Below are 12,843 nucleotides of genomic sequence, written 5' to 3'. Positions count from 1 at the left end.
GTCAGGATATAATGTTCAACCCCATGCTTCGTTGCAGTGTTCGAGAAATTAGGAACAATCAGTGAAGGGAACTCCATAAGCAAACGCTGAAAAACATTCATAATTTATTGGGCTTAAACTTTGGTCTGACCTCCCTATGTAACCACTGTAAAAAAAAAAAAAAAAAAAAAAGGACTACAGGGGTTATAAATAAAGATTTTCAAAATAAAATAACAAGTCTCCTAATTGTCAACTGTTATTTCAGTCATAAAAGCTTACACCTTTAAAGGGGATGTTTTTGACCTTTTAAATATCTCTGGTTACAACTAAAACAGCTTTCATCAACTTAAACCAAATTTGTTCCACTGGGCCCACGCACACACACTAACTTGTCCATATTACACCTGAAGCATAGTATTCGTTGCAGGCCTGTTTCGAAGTTCGGGTGTGGTGAGGCCTCAAAGTTATGGCCACTTCACTCAAACTGAGCATTAAACAAAAACACGTGCACGTTAGTTCCAGTTAGTACTCACAAGTCTAGTGAGGGGTAGTCAGAAAGTCAGAGCAGTTAGCAGTCGCAGCTAAACAGCTCTCACAGTGAAGACAATCGGTGGCTGGGCCAGTTCTGGACAGGCATATATGAGGGGACAGACAGAAATGTAAAGGCGGCATGGTGGGAAAGGGGTGGGGGTTGAGTGTGGCGCTGTGGAAAACTGTTTTTGTCATGTAATTGGATTGCACTTTTTCAGGCCTCTACCCTAACACCTGACCAACTCCCACCTGTAGCTTCTGCTGCTCTAGCTCTTAGGTTCACTGAGGCGAGCAAACACCCTGACTGTCAGGGTCCTGGGTCTCCTGACCCAGCATGTTTAGTTCTTTGTGATTGTTGTATTATTGTACTTGTGTGAGTTATTCTATGGTTTCTAGTTTTGATCCCTTGCCCTTCATGTTCCTCTGTGTCCCCTCTGTTCTGTGTAAGTCCTCTGCCTTATGGTTTGTCTCTGTGTTTCTTAGTTGCTATCTCCACCGTTTCAAGTTCGCGTCTTTGGGTCAGAACTCCTTCCTGCCGCACAGCGACTCATGACACTGACCATGTTAAGGTGGCCAATCACCAGGGGGAAAACTGAAAAGTAAAGCAACAAATTATAAAATAAAATATTTCTCATCAGATTCTGACAACTAAAAACATGACATTTACTTTAATTGGGTGGCCTATGTCTAATATATTTGAAAGCAACAATAACACTTCTCATTATTGCCAATATTAGCAAAACTAAAAACGGTAGGCCCAGTTATAAAAACAAGTCAGTTCACAAAGTCTTGTAAAATAAAACTAAAAAACAGAATAAAAAAATAAAGCATATAATAAAATATCCATCCAGATCTTTGCAACCAACAACATAAAATTTATCTTAATTCGATGGTCTAATTCTTAAAAAGATCAGCATAGTAATTAAAAAAACAAAAACACAATTCACCATGTCTCTTCCTTCAATTCTCAAACTAATTTGTAGAACACAACAGATTTAGGAAAGAACATATTAAGTATGTTAAGCTTATTTGTTTTTTGAGGGGGTTTGTTGTTTGTTTGTTTTTTCCTTTGTTTTACAATGAACAGAACTCCATATCCACTCTTCTTTCTTCTCAATCAACTCTATAACAACAGTATCCTGTTTCCCTTTACAAAAACTCTCACAAATTCATGTCCAAGTTATTTGTTATGGACTTCTCATGGGCCAAGATCACCAAATTCCTCTTTCTAATATGCAACATGATGCGACGATAGGGGGTTAGGATCTGTGACAAAGTGGAGAAGGAACTCTCTCACAATGCTGAAGATACACCATTTACCAGGGCTGTTACTCAGGAAAGGCTTCCTTGTACTCCTGCAGGGCTTTACACACAGTGGACAGGTTTGTTTCCTTTGAACATTTTTTGAGCAGCATCTGTTTTGCCACAAGAACTTCATATTTCAGACTTACAACATCTGCTACAGTGCCATCAGCCATCACAGCCAGAGGGTGCAGCAGGGTGAGATCTAGAAATGTCCTAGATTTTGTTGCAAGACTAGATATGTCTCTCATCAGGTCAGTATTCTTGTGTGAAAATCTACTTTCCATTTCTAAAATGGCCCTGTCAAGGATGTTGAGCAGGGATCTTTTGAGAGACTGATGGGGAGAAATGGTAGGGGCACCAGAGCCTGTATGGCCCAAAGTTGAGAGCATAACACTTTGAGCTAGGTGTTTGCTATATTGTTGTCCTTCTCTTTGTTGGATGTGACTAATCTTCAGCAGGAGATCAAATGCTCCACTAACAACCTCAGAAGCACTGCAAAGATCAGCTGACTGAGACTGTAGAATAACATTTGCTGGTTTTAAGACACCAAGCACTCGCACTACACTGAAAAAAATATGTTGTTGGATTTACTTAATTCAATGGTGGACATTTGTTGCACACAGATGTTTTGCTTTGGCAGCAACTTAAACAATTGAGTTAAATTAACACAATTTATTCATGTTCAATAAATCTGTGCAATTTGTGTTGATAAAATGTGACTTAAACATGTTTTGATGAAGTAATTTGAGCTCTTGGAATATTTTAATCCTTCACAATTTTTTCACTTTATCCCAACACCATTCAATAACTTTTACCCAATACTACTTGGTCACTTAAATGCTACATGTTATCTTCAAATTACATTTTGCTATTATATTCTAGTATCAAATACACAATTTTCAAATGGAGGCCTTATAACAGATTGTATTGTTCTCTTCCAAGATGGTTGCTGGCATCCACCAGTAACCTTTAAAAACAAAATGTCTAATTTCACTGCATTGACAGTAGGTAAAGAATTAAACTGACATTACTCCTCTACTGAATCTATATAAATCAACAGTTAAATAATGTCAGTTCTTCCGTGTTCTCTGGAATCAATCACAGCAAAGAAATTAGACTGTTTCTTTTGAAAAATGTTACAGGACAATACAAAACATTCTATTTAAGGCCTCTGACGTCAAGATTCAGTTAAACAACAATTATAACTAAACAATTTGAGGTAATGTTAGTTTCCATTAACATTAAATTAGGTTACTGAATTGGCAAACACCTTCCTATTAACACTACCCATTTTACCCCAATAACTAAAGAAATTAGCACTTGCAGGTCAAAACCTTTATTCAAGAGACGCAAAAATAACATTGATACAGTGACTGTCAAAAATTACAGCACTGATCATACTGTGACATCTTGGTTCAAAACAGCACACTTAGAAATATTCAACGTTCTTTACTTCAACTGAATGAAACTGAAAATACCATTTCACACGGCCCATATGGGATATTTAGACTGCATAACTGTTCACGCTACATCTCTTCACTAGTAAAAGAAAGAAAAAATACAAACAGAAATTGAAAAATGCTGCCAAACAGACAAACAGAGAACTTGTACAGAGCAAAAGGAAAAACAAACAACAAAAAAAACGGCTCGTCCTCATGGCAGTTGCAGAGTATATAAAAATGAACCCTGCGATCCGTTCCTGGAATTGAGCTTCAAAAATGCAGCAGAACAAGTGTGAGATTTAAATGTCCTCTCACCTAGAGCTGGTCACCTCACATGCATAACAGTGAGCTTTCCTTGCAGGAGCAGTTTTGTCTTAGTTGTGAGCTTTTCTTGAGAGCTGAGTTGCATCCAACTCCATTACCACCCATTGAATCACCTCAAAAGTGTAGCAGAGCTGTGATGGGTAACTCATATTGAAGGAATAAAAAAGGTCCAAACAGCATGGCTACTGCAAAGGTCACGTTATCCAGATCTTGAAGAACTACTATACCCTCGATGATGATGCCAACATCAGAAAAGTCATTGCCTGGTGCATCCTCTGGAGACAGATGTTCATTGTGGTTTTCTCAATCTGTGCAGTGGCCTCAGTCAAGTCCTGGTTAAACACAAAACATTTTTTTAAGATTCCCTTTTAAACTCATCTCTTTTGAATCTACCAGTTCTAATGTTAGAGTAATTTAAACCAATGCAAGCAACATAGTAAATAGCTATAGCCAAAGAGTGGCCTGCCATGCTGCCATTCATGGTCTAACAGAGTTTCTAAGAGAGGGTGAAAAACATAATAATTTCAAATGCTTTACATTAGTTTTTGTTAGAAAGACACCGGCCCATCAGAAATCCAGGTTATGTCACTCAGAAGATGTTAGAATTTAGACTTTCAGCCCCACAATTTGGTTAGCTGTTGGTCAGTTGGTCTTTTTTTCAAACAAAAGCTAATGTAAATACTGGGGGGATTTTTCTTTGTTCACTAGAATGACAAATTTAAAGTTTTTTCACACTGATGTGACCCCTAATACAGGGGTAGGGGTGGGGCCTCAAGGGGGGGCGGCCGAGTTCACTACCAGGCCTCATGTGAACTTCAAATTATTAAAGAGGACTACTGGTCCTAACCAGTCCAATGAGGATCAAGTGGATAACTAAATGCATTTTTAAATGTTGCAAAGCCACAATCTACTCATAAAACACTCACCATGAACTCCTGCACCAAGATGTTGCAATTGTCTTTCACACAGATGCGGAGCACTTTGATGAGACTCCCTTTGAGCATTAATGTCATCCTAAAGTATTATAACAAAGAAAACAGAGATTTGTGAACTTTTCAGTAGCACAGAAGAAAATGATCCCAGACCAAAACTTAAACCAGTCAACATGCAACACCAGCATCTACAAAGCAATATCAAAAGTTCCTGTTTGACATCAACTTTATGGATATATAGTTTCCAGAACATTTATTTTTAAAAAAAGATAATTTTTTCTCAGTGGGCCAGTAAATGCATGACGAAAATTATGGCATCCTTTTAGTGGAATCAGTACTCACAGGTAATAGTTGACTGTTTCAATGGATGTAGCATAAAAATCTTTTACTGACCTAATGCAATACATATACACTTTGTAGTTAAAGAATTTTAAAGTTCTTACTGTCATCATGGCAGCTACATCCTTTAGCTTTGTGCCCTGTTCCCCCGATCACTTTGCAAACACTTTCAGCAGACTGTCAGAGAAAAACTCAGCTCCGTCAGAAACCTTGACTGTAAAGGCATGGTTGGGATGCACTGGAATGCTGCATTTCATCTAAAATGACATAAAATTATTTTGAAATAACAGCAGGCACTGTGCTTGGTTAATCAGTAATGTTTTGTTGAATAAAAACTGTGTTTCCAGATCTTATGGGATTAAAAAAATCCAAAGATGTTTGTTTCTGATTTGCAACCCAAGAACCCACAAGTTACAACCTCATTTTAGTTCAAGTGTGCATTAATGTGAGTCCAGTAATCACCTTTCTGACAATACATACAGGTATAAGTTAAACCTATGGCAGATTTTGGATTTCTCAGTTGTTTTAATAGGGTGGTCTATTTGTGTATGCATGCACCTAATAATTATACAAAACCTATTATAATTAAGTTACAGAAACCTTAAGCGAAAATAGAATATACTTTCTTACCATAACACCTTGAACCCACAATCCATCAGCTGACTCCTGGTGAAATGCAGAATAGATGTGGTCTCTCAATGTGCAGCAAAAAAAACAAAAACAAAAGGACAGCAGGTGAGGGCAGGAGGGGTAGGGATGTAAGCTAGCATAATGCCGCTAATGATATTAGCTAAAGCTGTTCAATGTCCAAAATCTCACTAACACCACGTGCAGTAAATACACAATGTAACTGAAGAGTCAGTTGGCAAATCTATTCACACAGAAAACCAAATTATGTTATGAGTGCCTCGTAATTAGGTTTAATGTGATATTACGGCTCTTGTGCCAAAGACAAATTCAAATGAAAAAGCGCCAATTCTTTGACAACAGATAAAACAGCAAATAAGCTAACGGCTCTTTTTTAGCATGTTACATGGCGACACTCTAGACGTTTAACTACATTTGGCTGAAATATGGTAAATATTAATTCAAAAAATCAAGACATACCAAAAACGTAGAGTTGGCTGCTCGACTTGACTGAGATGGATGCCTTTTTTGAACCACGATCCAAAGCCCGCGAGATGAAATCACGCGTGGTTTCACGAGATTTAACGTTGCTATCTTATTGACTTACTTCACCTGAACATGATATGAACAATTTAATACACCCTTTCTGCATATCATGTAGTTTTTACACTATATAGTTACATTTATCTTTAAAACATGAGGTAATTGTGTTAAATACATGCAAGATGCTTACATAAATCCAAGAGATGGCCAGTCCCTTTTTTTCAGTGTAGGAACTTTCCATTCTCAGAGAAGTGATGCCTCTGAATTTGTCATAGCAGGCCTGATGCCTCAGTGCACAGGCCAACTGCAGCATCATCATCATCTTCTGTTATCTCAGACAGGATACTAAGGATTTCTTCTTAATTTTCCACAATGCACATTCTCACCTCATAGTGGCTTGTCCATCTGATCTCAAGCAGCCTTTTTAGACAAGGTGCATCATGTTTATTGAGGACATAGTGGTGGTGAAAAAAAGTTCAAGGTTGAACAAAATAAACAAAAATATCTATTCACACACGGCTTACTCTGCGTGGCATGCACAACCACTAAGTGCAGTTGGTGGATGTAGCAGTAATAATAATGGATTGGATTTATATAGCGCTTGTCAAGGCACCCAAAGCGCTTTACAATGCCACTATTCATTCACTCTGGCATTCACACACTGGTGGAGGCAGCTACGGTTGTAGCAGACTGACAGAAGCGAGGCTGCCATATCGCGCCATCGGCCCCTCTGGCCAACACCAGTAGGCAGTAGGGTAAAGTGTCTTGCCCAAGGACACAACGACCAGGACAGAGAGCCCAGGATTCGAACCAGCGACCTTCCGGTTACAGATGCGCTTCCCAACCCCCTGAGCCACAGTCGCCCTAGCAGTGGATGTATGGGACATATCTGTCATGCCTCTTTTGGAGCAGAGCTTGCACATCACCTCTAACCCCACTCATCACAGAAGCACTGGCTAAGTATACTGTCAGCATTGTAGCCATCATCAGGTGTAATCTCAGTTCTTTGATCTTTGGGCTGAAGGAAGGACAACACTCTGTGTATAAATGCTCAATCAACAATCATTTAAATAGTCAACGGTGCAATAGACTCAATACTTGAAATGTGCAATTCACTTGTATTTTTATTTTTATTCCTATTTATTCTATTTATCCCCTTCGTATATTTTATTTATATTGTCTCTGTATTTATATATGTGTGTGTGTGTGTGTGTGTGTGTGTGTGTGTGTGTGTGTGTGTATGTATGTATATATATATATGTATATATATATATACATATATATATATATATGTATATATATGTATGTGTATATATATATATATATATATATATATATATATATATATATATATATATATATATATATATACACCCAGCACGCCCCTGCGGGCGGTTTATCCTTCAAGCTCGGGTCCTCTACCAGAGGCCTGGGAGCTTGAGGGTCCTGCGCAGTATCTTAGCTGTTCCCAGGACTGCGCTCTTCTGGACAGAGATCTCCGATGTTGTTCCTGGGATCTGCTGGAGCCACTCGCCTAGCTTGGGAGTCACCGCACCTAGTGCTCCGATTACCACGGGGACCACCGTTACCTTCACCCTCCACATCCTCTCGAGCTCTTCTCTGAGCCCTTGGTATTTCTCCAGCTTCTCGTGTTCCTTCTTCCTGATATTGCTGTCATTCGGAACCGCTACATCGATCACTACGGCCATCTTCTTCTGTTTGTCTACCACCACTATGTCCGGTTGGTTAGCCACCACCATTTTGTCCGTCTGTATCTGGAAGTCCCACAGGATCTTAGCTCGGTCATTCTCCACCACCCTTGGGGGCATCTCCCATTTTGACCTCGGGACTTCCAGGTTATACTCGGCACAGATGTTCCTGTACACTATGCCGGCCACTTGGTTATGGCGTTCCATGTATGCCTTGCCTGCTAGCATCTTGCACCCTGCTGTTATGTGCTGGATTGTCTCTGGGGCATCTTTACACAGCCTGCACCTGGGGTCTTGCCTGGTGTGATAGACCCCAGCCTCTATGGATCTTGTGCTCAGAGCTTGTTCTTGTGCTGCCATGATTAGTGCCTCTGTGCTGTCTTTCAGTCCAGCTTTGTCCAGCCACTGGTAGGATTTCTGGATATCAGCCACCTCCTCTATCTGCCGGTGGTACATACCGTGCAGGGGCCTGTCCTTCCATGATGGTTCCTCGTCTCCCTCCTCTTTCTTGGGTTTCTGCTGCCTGAGGTATTCACTGAGCACTCGGTCAGTTGGGGCCATCTTCCTAATGTATTCTTGGATGTTCGTTGTCTCATCCTGGACTGTGGTGCTGACACTCACCAGTCCCCGGCCCCCTTCCTTCCGCTTAGCGCACAGCCTCAGGGTGCTGGATTTGGGGTGAAACCCTCCATGCATGGTAAGGAGCTTTCTTGTCTTTATGTCAGTGGCTTCTATCTCCTCCTTTGGCCAGCCTATTACCCCAGCAGGGTACCTGATCACGGGCAGGGCGTATATATATATATATATATATATATATATATATATATATATATATATATATATATATATATATATATATATATAAATAATATTCTGTAACTCTGTAACTTCTGTCGGTGCTGTGCTTTTTTGGAAATCGAATTTCCCAGAGGAACCCACCCGAGGGATTAATAAAGTTCTATCTAATCTAATCTAATTTTATTCCATACAAACACTTTTGAGCATAAACCATCCAGATGGGAGATGAGCGTGGGAGGGGGTCAGCCTGATCTCGACATGTCTGAGCGTTTCTCACATTCCTATAGCTTCAGTTCCCCTCCAAAGTCATAAAACCTAAACATCCACATTCTTTCTCTCTCTCCCCCTAAGTTATGACCTTGGCTTCCTGTGCAGTATGTTCTGTTCTTTTCTAATCAGACAAATAAGGCCATGATTCTATGAAAACAGCATTTCTTATAACTCAGCAGTATACTGCATCATAAAACAATATCATTCATTCATCATCCAGTATTTTATCTAAGGTGTTAGAAAGAATCTTGTTTGATAGAGTTAGTGTGTTCATCTCTTCTCTGGATAATCAGTTTGGCTTCAAACCAAAGCGCGACACTGACATGTGCATATATGCACTCAAGGAAATAGTCAGTTTGTACAGGGCTAAAAATTCATCTGTCCTCATGTGTTTCATTGATGCCTCTAAGGCTTTTGATCGAGTGAACCACAGAAAACCTTTTGATAAAATGAGACGGGGAGTTCCTCAGTACATCGTGAGGATTCTCTCTTACTGGTACGCTCATCAGAACATGCAGGTTAAATGGGGAAGCAGTATTTCTGCCCCCTTTGGTGTCAGCAATGGTGTTAGACAGGGTGGGATTTTGTCTCCAATTTTATTTAATTTGTATGTTGATGATTTGTCCATACAGCTGAGAGCCTGTAACACTGGGTGTATATTAGGTAAAGCACTGATAAATCATCTTATGTATGCAGATGACCTGGTTGTTTTTAGTCCAAGCAGTGCTGGGTTACAGGATCTTCTTAATGTCTGTACTGAATATGGTGTGCAATATGACATTGAGTACAATGCTGCTAAAAGTGCTGTTTTGATATGTAGAACCAAGCAGGATAAACAGCTAAATTTCACTTTGTTTAAACTGGCACAAAAAACTCTTGAAGTTCATAAAAAGGTGAAATACCTCGGTCACTTTATTACTGAGCAAATGAATGATGATGATGACATATACAGACAACGATGTAAGCTCTATGTGCAGGCAAATACTATTGCACGCAAATTCAGCTTTTGTTCACTTCCAGTTAAAGTGGCTTTGTTTAAAGCGTATTGCACACCGCTATATACTGCCCCCTTGTGGTCATCCTACAAACAATGTAGCATGCAGAAGCTGCATGTTGCATATAATGATGCGATGAGAATCCTTTGCAGGATACCTCGAGGGGGTAGTGCCAGCCAGATGTTTGTAGCTGTGGGTGTTTGGACTTTTAAAGCACTTTTAAGAAAGCTAATGTTCAATTTTAGAGAACGACTGGATGGTTCGAGTAACAGTATAATTTTAGCACTTACAGATCCAACAGTGAGTGGTTCCCGTTACTCATCCAGTCTGAGAAAGCACTGGTTAAAGTGTTTGCGTATTTATTGATTTATTTTAAGTAATTGTGTTTTATGTATATTATGGTTTTATATTTTTACAAATGCTTTAGATACTTATTTATATACATATATATATTTAATGGTTTATACCTTGTGTTGGGGGGGTGTTTTGTGTGTGTTTTTTTGTCTTGTTTTTATGGACATTAAGTCTGCCAATAAAGATTGAATTGAATTGAATTCACAATAAATCAGCAGTCTAATGTAATACAAATCAGTCTAATAAATCTAATAGTTATCACCTTTTCAGGAGAATAATTCAAACTAAAACTACATAATAATTTCACAATCTTTAATTAGGGGTATAACGTGGCATAAGATAATATAATAATCTCACACAGTATCTCAGAGGTGATGTACTCGTCCTCAAGTTGTTGCAAGTCAAGCAACCCAGTAACATGCTCCTCTGGCATGGAATTTCTGACAAACCATATTATCACAGACAAATTTTCCACATTGCACCTATCCCTGGTCCCGTCACATTTGAGGCAACACCCTGCAAAATCGGCACTTTCATATTTTTTCCTGACCTCTCCAAGCACCATGTCAGCCGGTGTTTGGATCATTTCATTTTGGATATCCATAGATGTGCATTTTGCATTTTTTGGGATACTCTTAGCAATGCTTGCTAGCTTCTCATCCTTCTCTAATGTATATTCCCTCAGTTTTAGAAACATACCTGATGCGATGTCATCATTTTACCTGCTGCATCATGTCTCAACATTTCTGCAGTCCCGCGGGGCCCCAGCTCATTTACACAGAGAAACCTTATAGCACTACTATTACTCTTGACATAGTAATGTTTTTTTTTTCAAGTTGTTTTACCAACCAACATTGAATCCATAGTCGCTTCTGTGGCCTCTCTGCTTTTATGCTCAGTCCAGATGGTTGAAGCATGCACATGGTTGTGGCTGGACACATGCCTCTGTAGCCCCTTGTCTCGATCAAGTTCTGCTTTCCAGTTGTTAAATCCAGTTAGGGTAAAAACTACATCCCTCTCATTAACAGTGGTGCCATATTTCTGACAGGGGAAACAGAAGCATGTGTTCCGCACAACAGTGTACTCTAGCCATGATCGTGTGCGGTGCCAGGCAGGATTGAATCATCTTAATGTTGTACAACCAAATACACGTTTGGGGTAACTACTCAATATTGGCTAGGATGGTGTATTGCCATTTGAAACATCACTTCATTCCCCCTTTTTAAGTCCACCCTCAAAACCCCCCTGTTCAAGACAGCCTACTTGAGGTGGGGGCGTGGTCTTTGGCCTGCTGCAGACGAGGGTTGACACAGTGGGCTCACAGGGCGGCTCAGAGGCGGGAAAGAACTGTTTTGCTCAGAGAGACCTTTCTTATGTCTTGCAGTGAGACACACAACGGGAGTGATGGAGTGGCTGCATCCGGGGCAGGAAACAGAAACGCAAACGCAACGAAGTGTCCGTGTGTGGGTCGTGTGTCACTAGTGGTGCCGAAACCCAGGAATAAGCGGCAATGTCGGGGCCCCCGCCTGATCATCCCGCTGCCCAGCTGCCCGTCCAGCCTTTACAGATACGGGGGCAGATGATGCAGGATCTGGCAGCTATGTCTGCTCGCCAGGTTGTGGCGGCGGCCCAGGACCAGCAGCTGGTGTTACCTTGCCAACAAGCGGCACAGCTGGCGGGGGCGTTGCAACAGTTGATGGGAGGTCCGCTTGGGGGGCGGGCAGGTGTGTCCACAGGTGGAGAAGATGGCGGCCATTGCATCCTGCCCCAACATATTGCTGCTGCACAATGAATGAACTCTTTTGAACACTTTTGTTTATTGAACTCTTAACTGTAAATGAATGACCTTGGTACCCGAACATATGATTTTTAAACCTTTTATCGACTATATATATTTAACCACTTTTTTAACCATGAACTATGTTGTTGTTTTTTTTTCACTTTCCTTTAAACCTGAATAATTTCAGACAGGGCTTACACCTTGACCAAGAAAAGGCATTTGATCGGGTGGAGCACCAATATCTTTGGAATACTTTGAAGGCTTTTGGTTTTTCCTCTGGTTTCATTGCCATGATTAAGACCATCTATTCTGACATTGAAAGTGTTTTGAAGGTCAATAGTGGTTTAAGTGCTCTTTAAGTGGTTGGTGCCTGTCGTGGAGGTAATCCCCGAACCAAATGGTGGACACGAGAGGTGAAGGGAGCCACCAGGCTGAAGAAGGAGTCCTATCGGGCTTGGTTAGCCTGTGGGACTTTGGAGGCAGCTGACAGGTACCGACAGGCCAAGCAGAATGCAGCTCGGGCAGTGGCTGAAGCAAAAACTCGGGTGTGGGAGTTCAGAGAGGCCATGGAAAAAGACTTTCAGACTGCCTCGAGAGATTCTGGCAAACCGTCAGACGTCTCAGGAGGGGAAAGCGGTGATCTACCTGCATTGTGTATAGTGCTGGCGGAGCACTGCTGACTTCGACTGAGAAAATTGTCGGGTGGTGGAAGGAATACTTGGAGGACCTCCTTGATCCCACTGACACGTCTTCCGAGTAGGAAGCAGAGGCTGGGGATGAGGGGGATTACCCGCCAATTTCTGGGGGGGAGGTCACTGAGGCAGTTAAACAACTCCTTGGTGGCGGAGCCCCTGGTGTGGGTTAGGGTTAGGGTCTGCCCCGAGTTCCTGAAGGCTCTGGATGTTGTAGGGCTGT

General features: G+C 41.0%; 1 long non-coding RNA gene across 2 annotated transcripts; it reads right to left on the bottom strand.

Annotated features, from left to right (window-relative positions):
• Nucleotides 1-3,135: 3,135 nt before the first annotated feature.
• LOC147321378 (uncharacterized) lies at nucleotides 3,136-6,237 on the bottom strand. 2 transcript variants are annotated; one of them, XR_015130934.1, is made up of 5 exons: nucleotides 5,960-6,237; nucleotides 5,483-5,518; nucleotides 4,957-5,109; nucleotides 4,508-4,595; nucleotides 3,136-3,913 (listed from the first exon to the last, which is right to left on the bottom strand). It is a non-coding gene; the product is annotated as an uncharacterized LOC147321378 (long non-coding RNA). The 2 variants fall into 2 exon arrangements; XR_015130933.1 differs by having other exon boundaries at nucleotides 5,483-6,237.
• Between the last annotated feature and the right edge of the window lie 6,606 nt (nucleotides 6,238-12,843).

This window comes from Aulonocara sp. 'chitande type north' Nkhata Bay, linkage group LG9 (genome assembly GCF_057382095.1).
Source record: "Aulonocara sp. 'chitande type north' Nkhata Bay isolate Kocher_YH1m ecotype deep benthic linkage group LG9, A_spYH_male_GT1.1, whole genome shotgun sequence".
Classification (NCBI taxonomy): domain Eukaryota; kingdom Metazoa; phylum Chordata; class Actinopteri; order Cichliformes; family Cichlidae; genus Aulonocara; species Aulonocara sp. 'chitande type north' Nkhata Bay.
The sequence above is the reverse complement of the archived record's forward strand: the minus strand, read 5'-3'. Positions and strand labels throughout refer to the sequence as shown.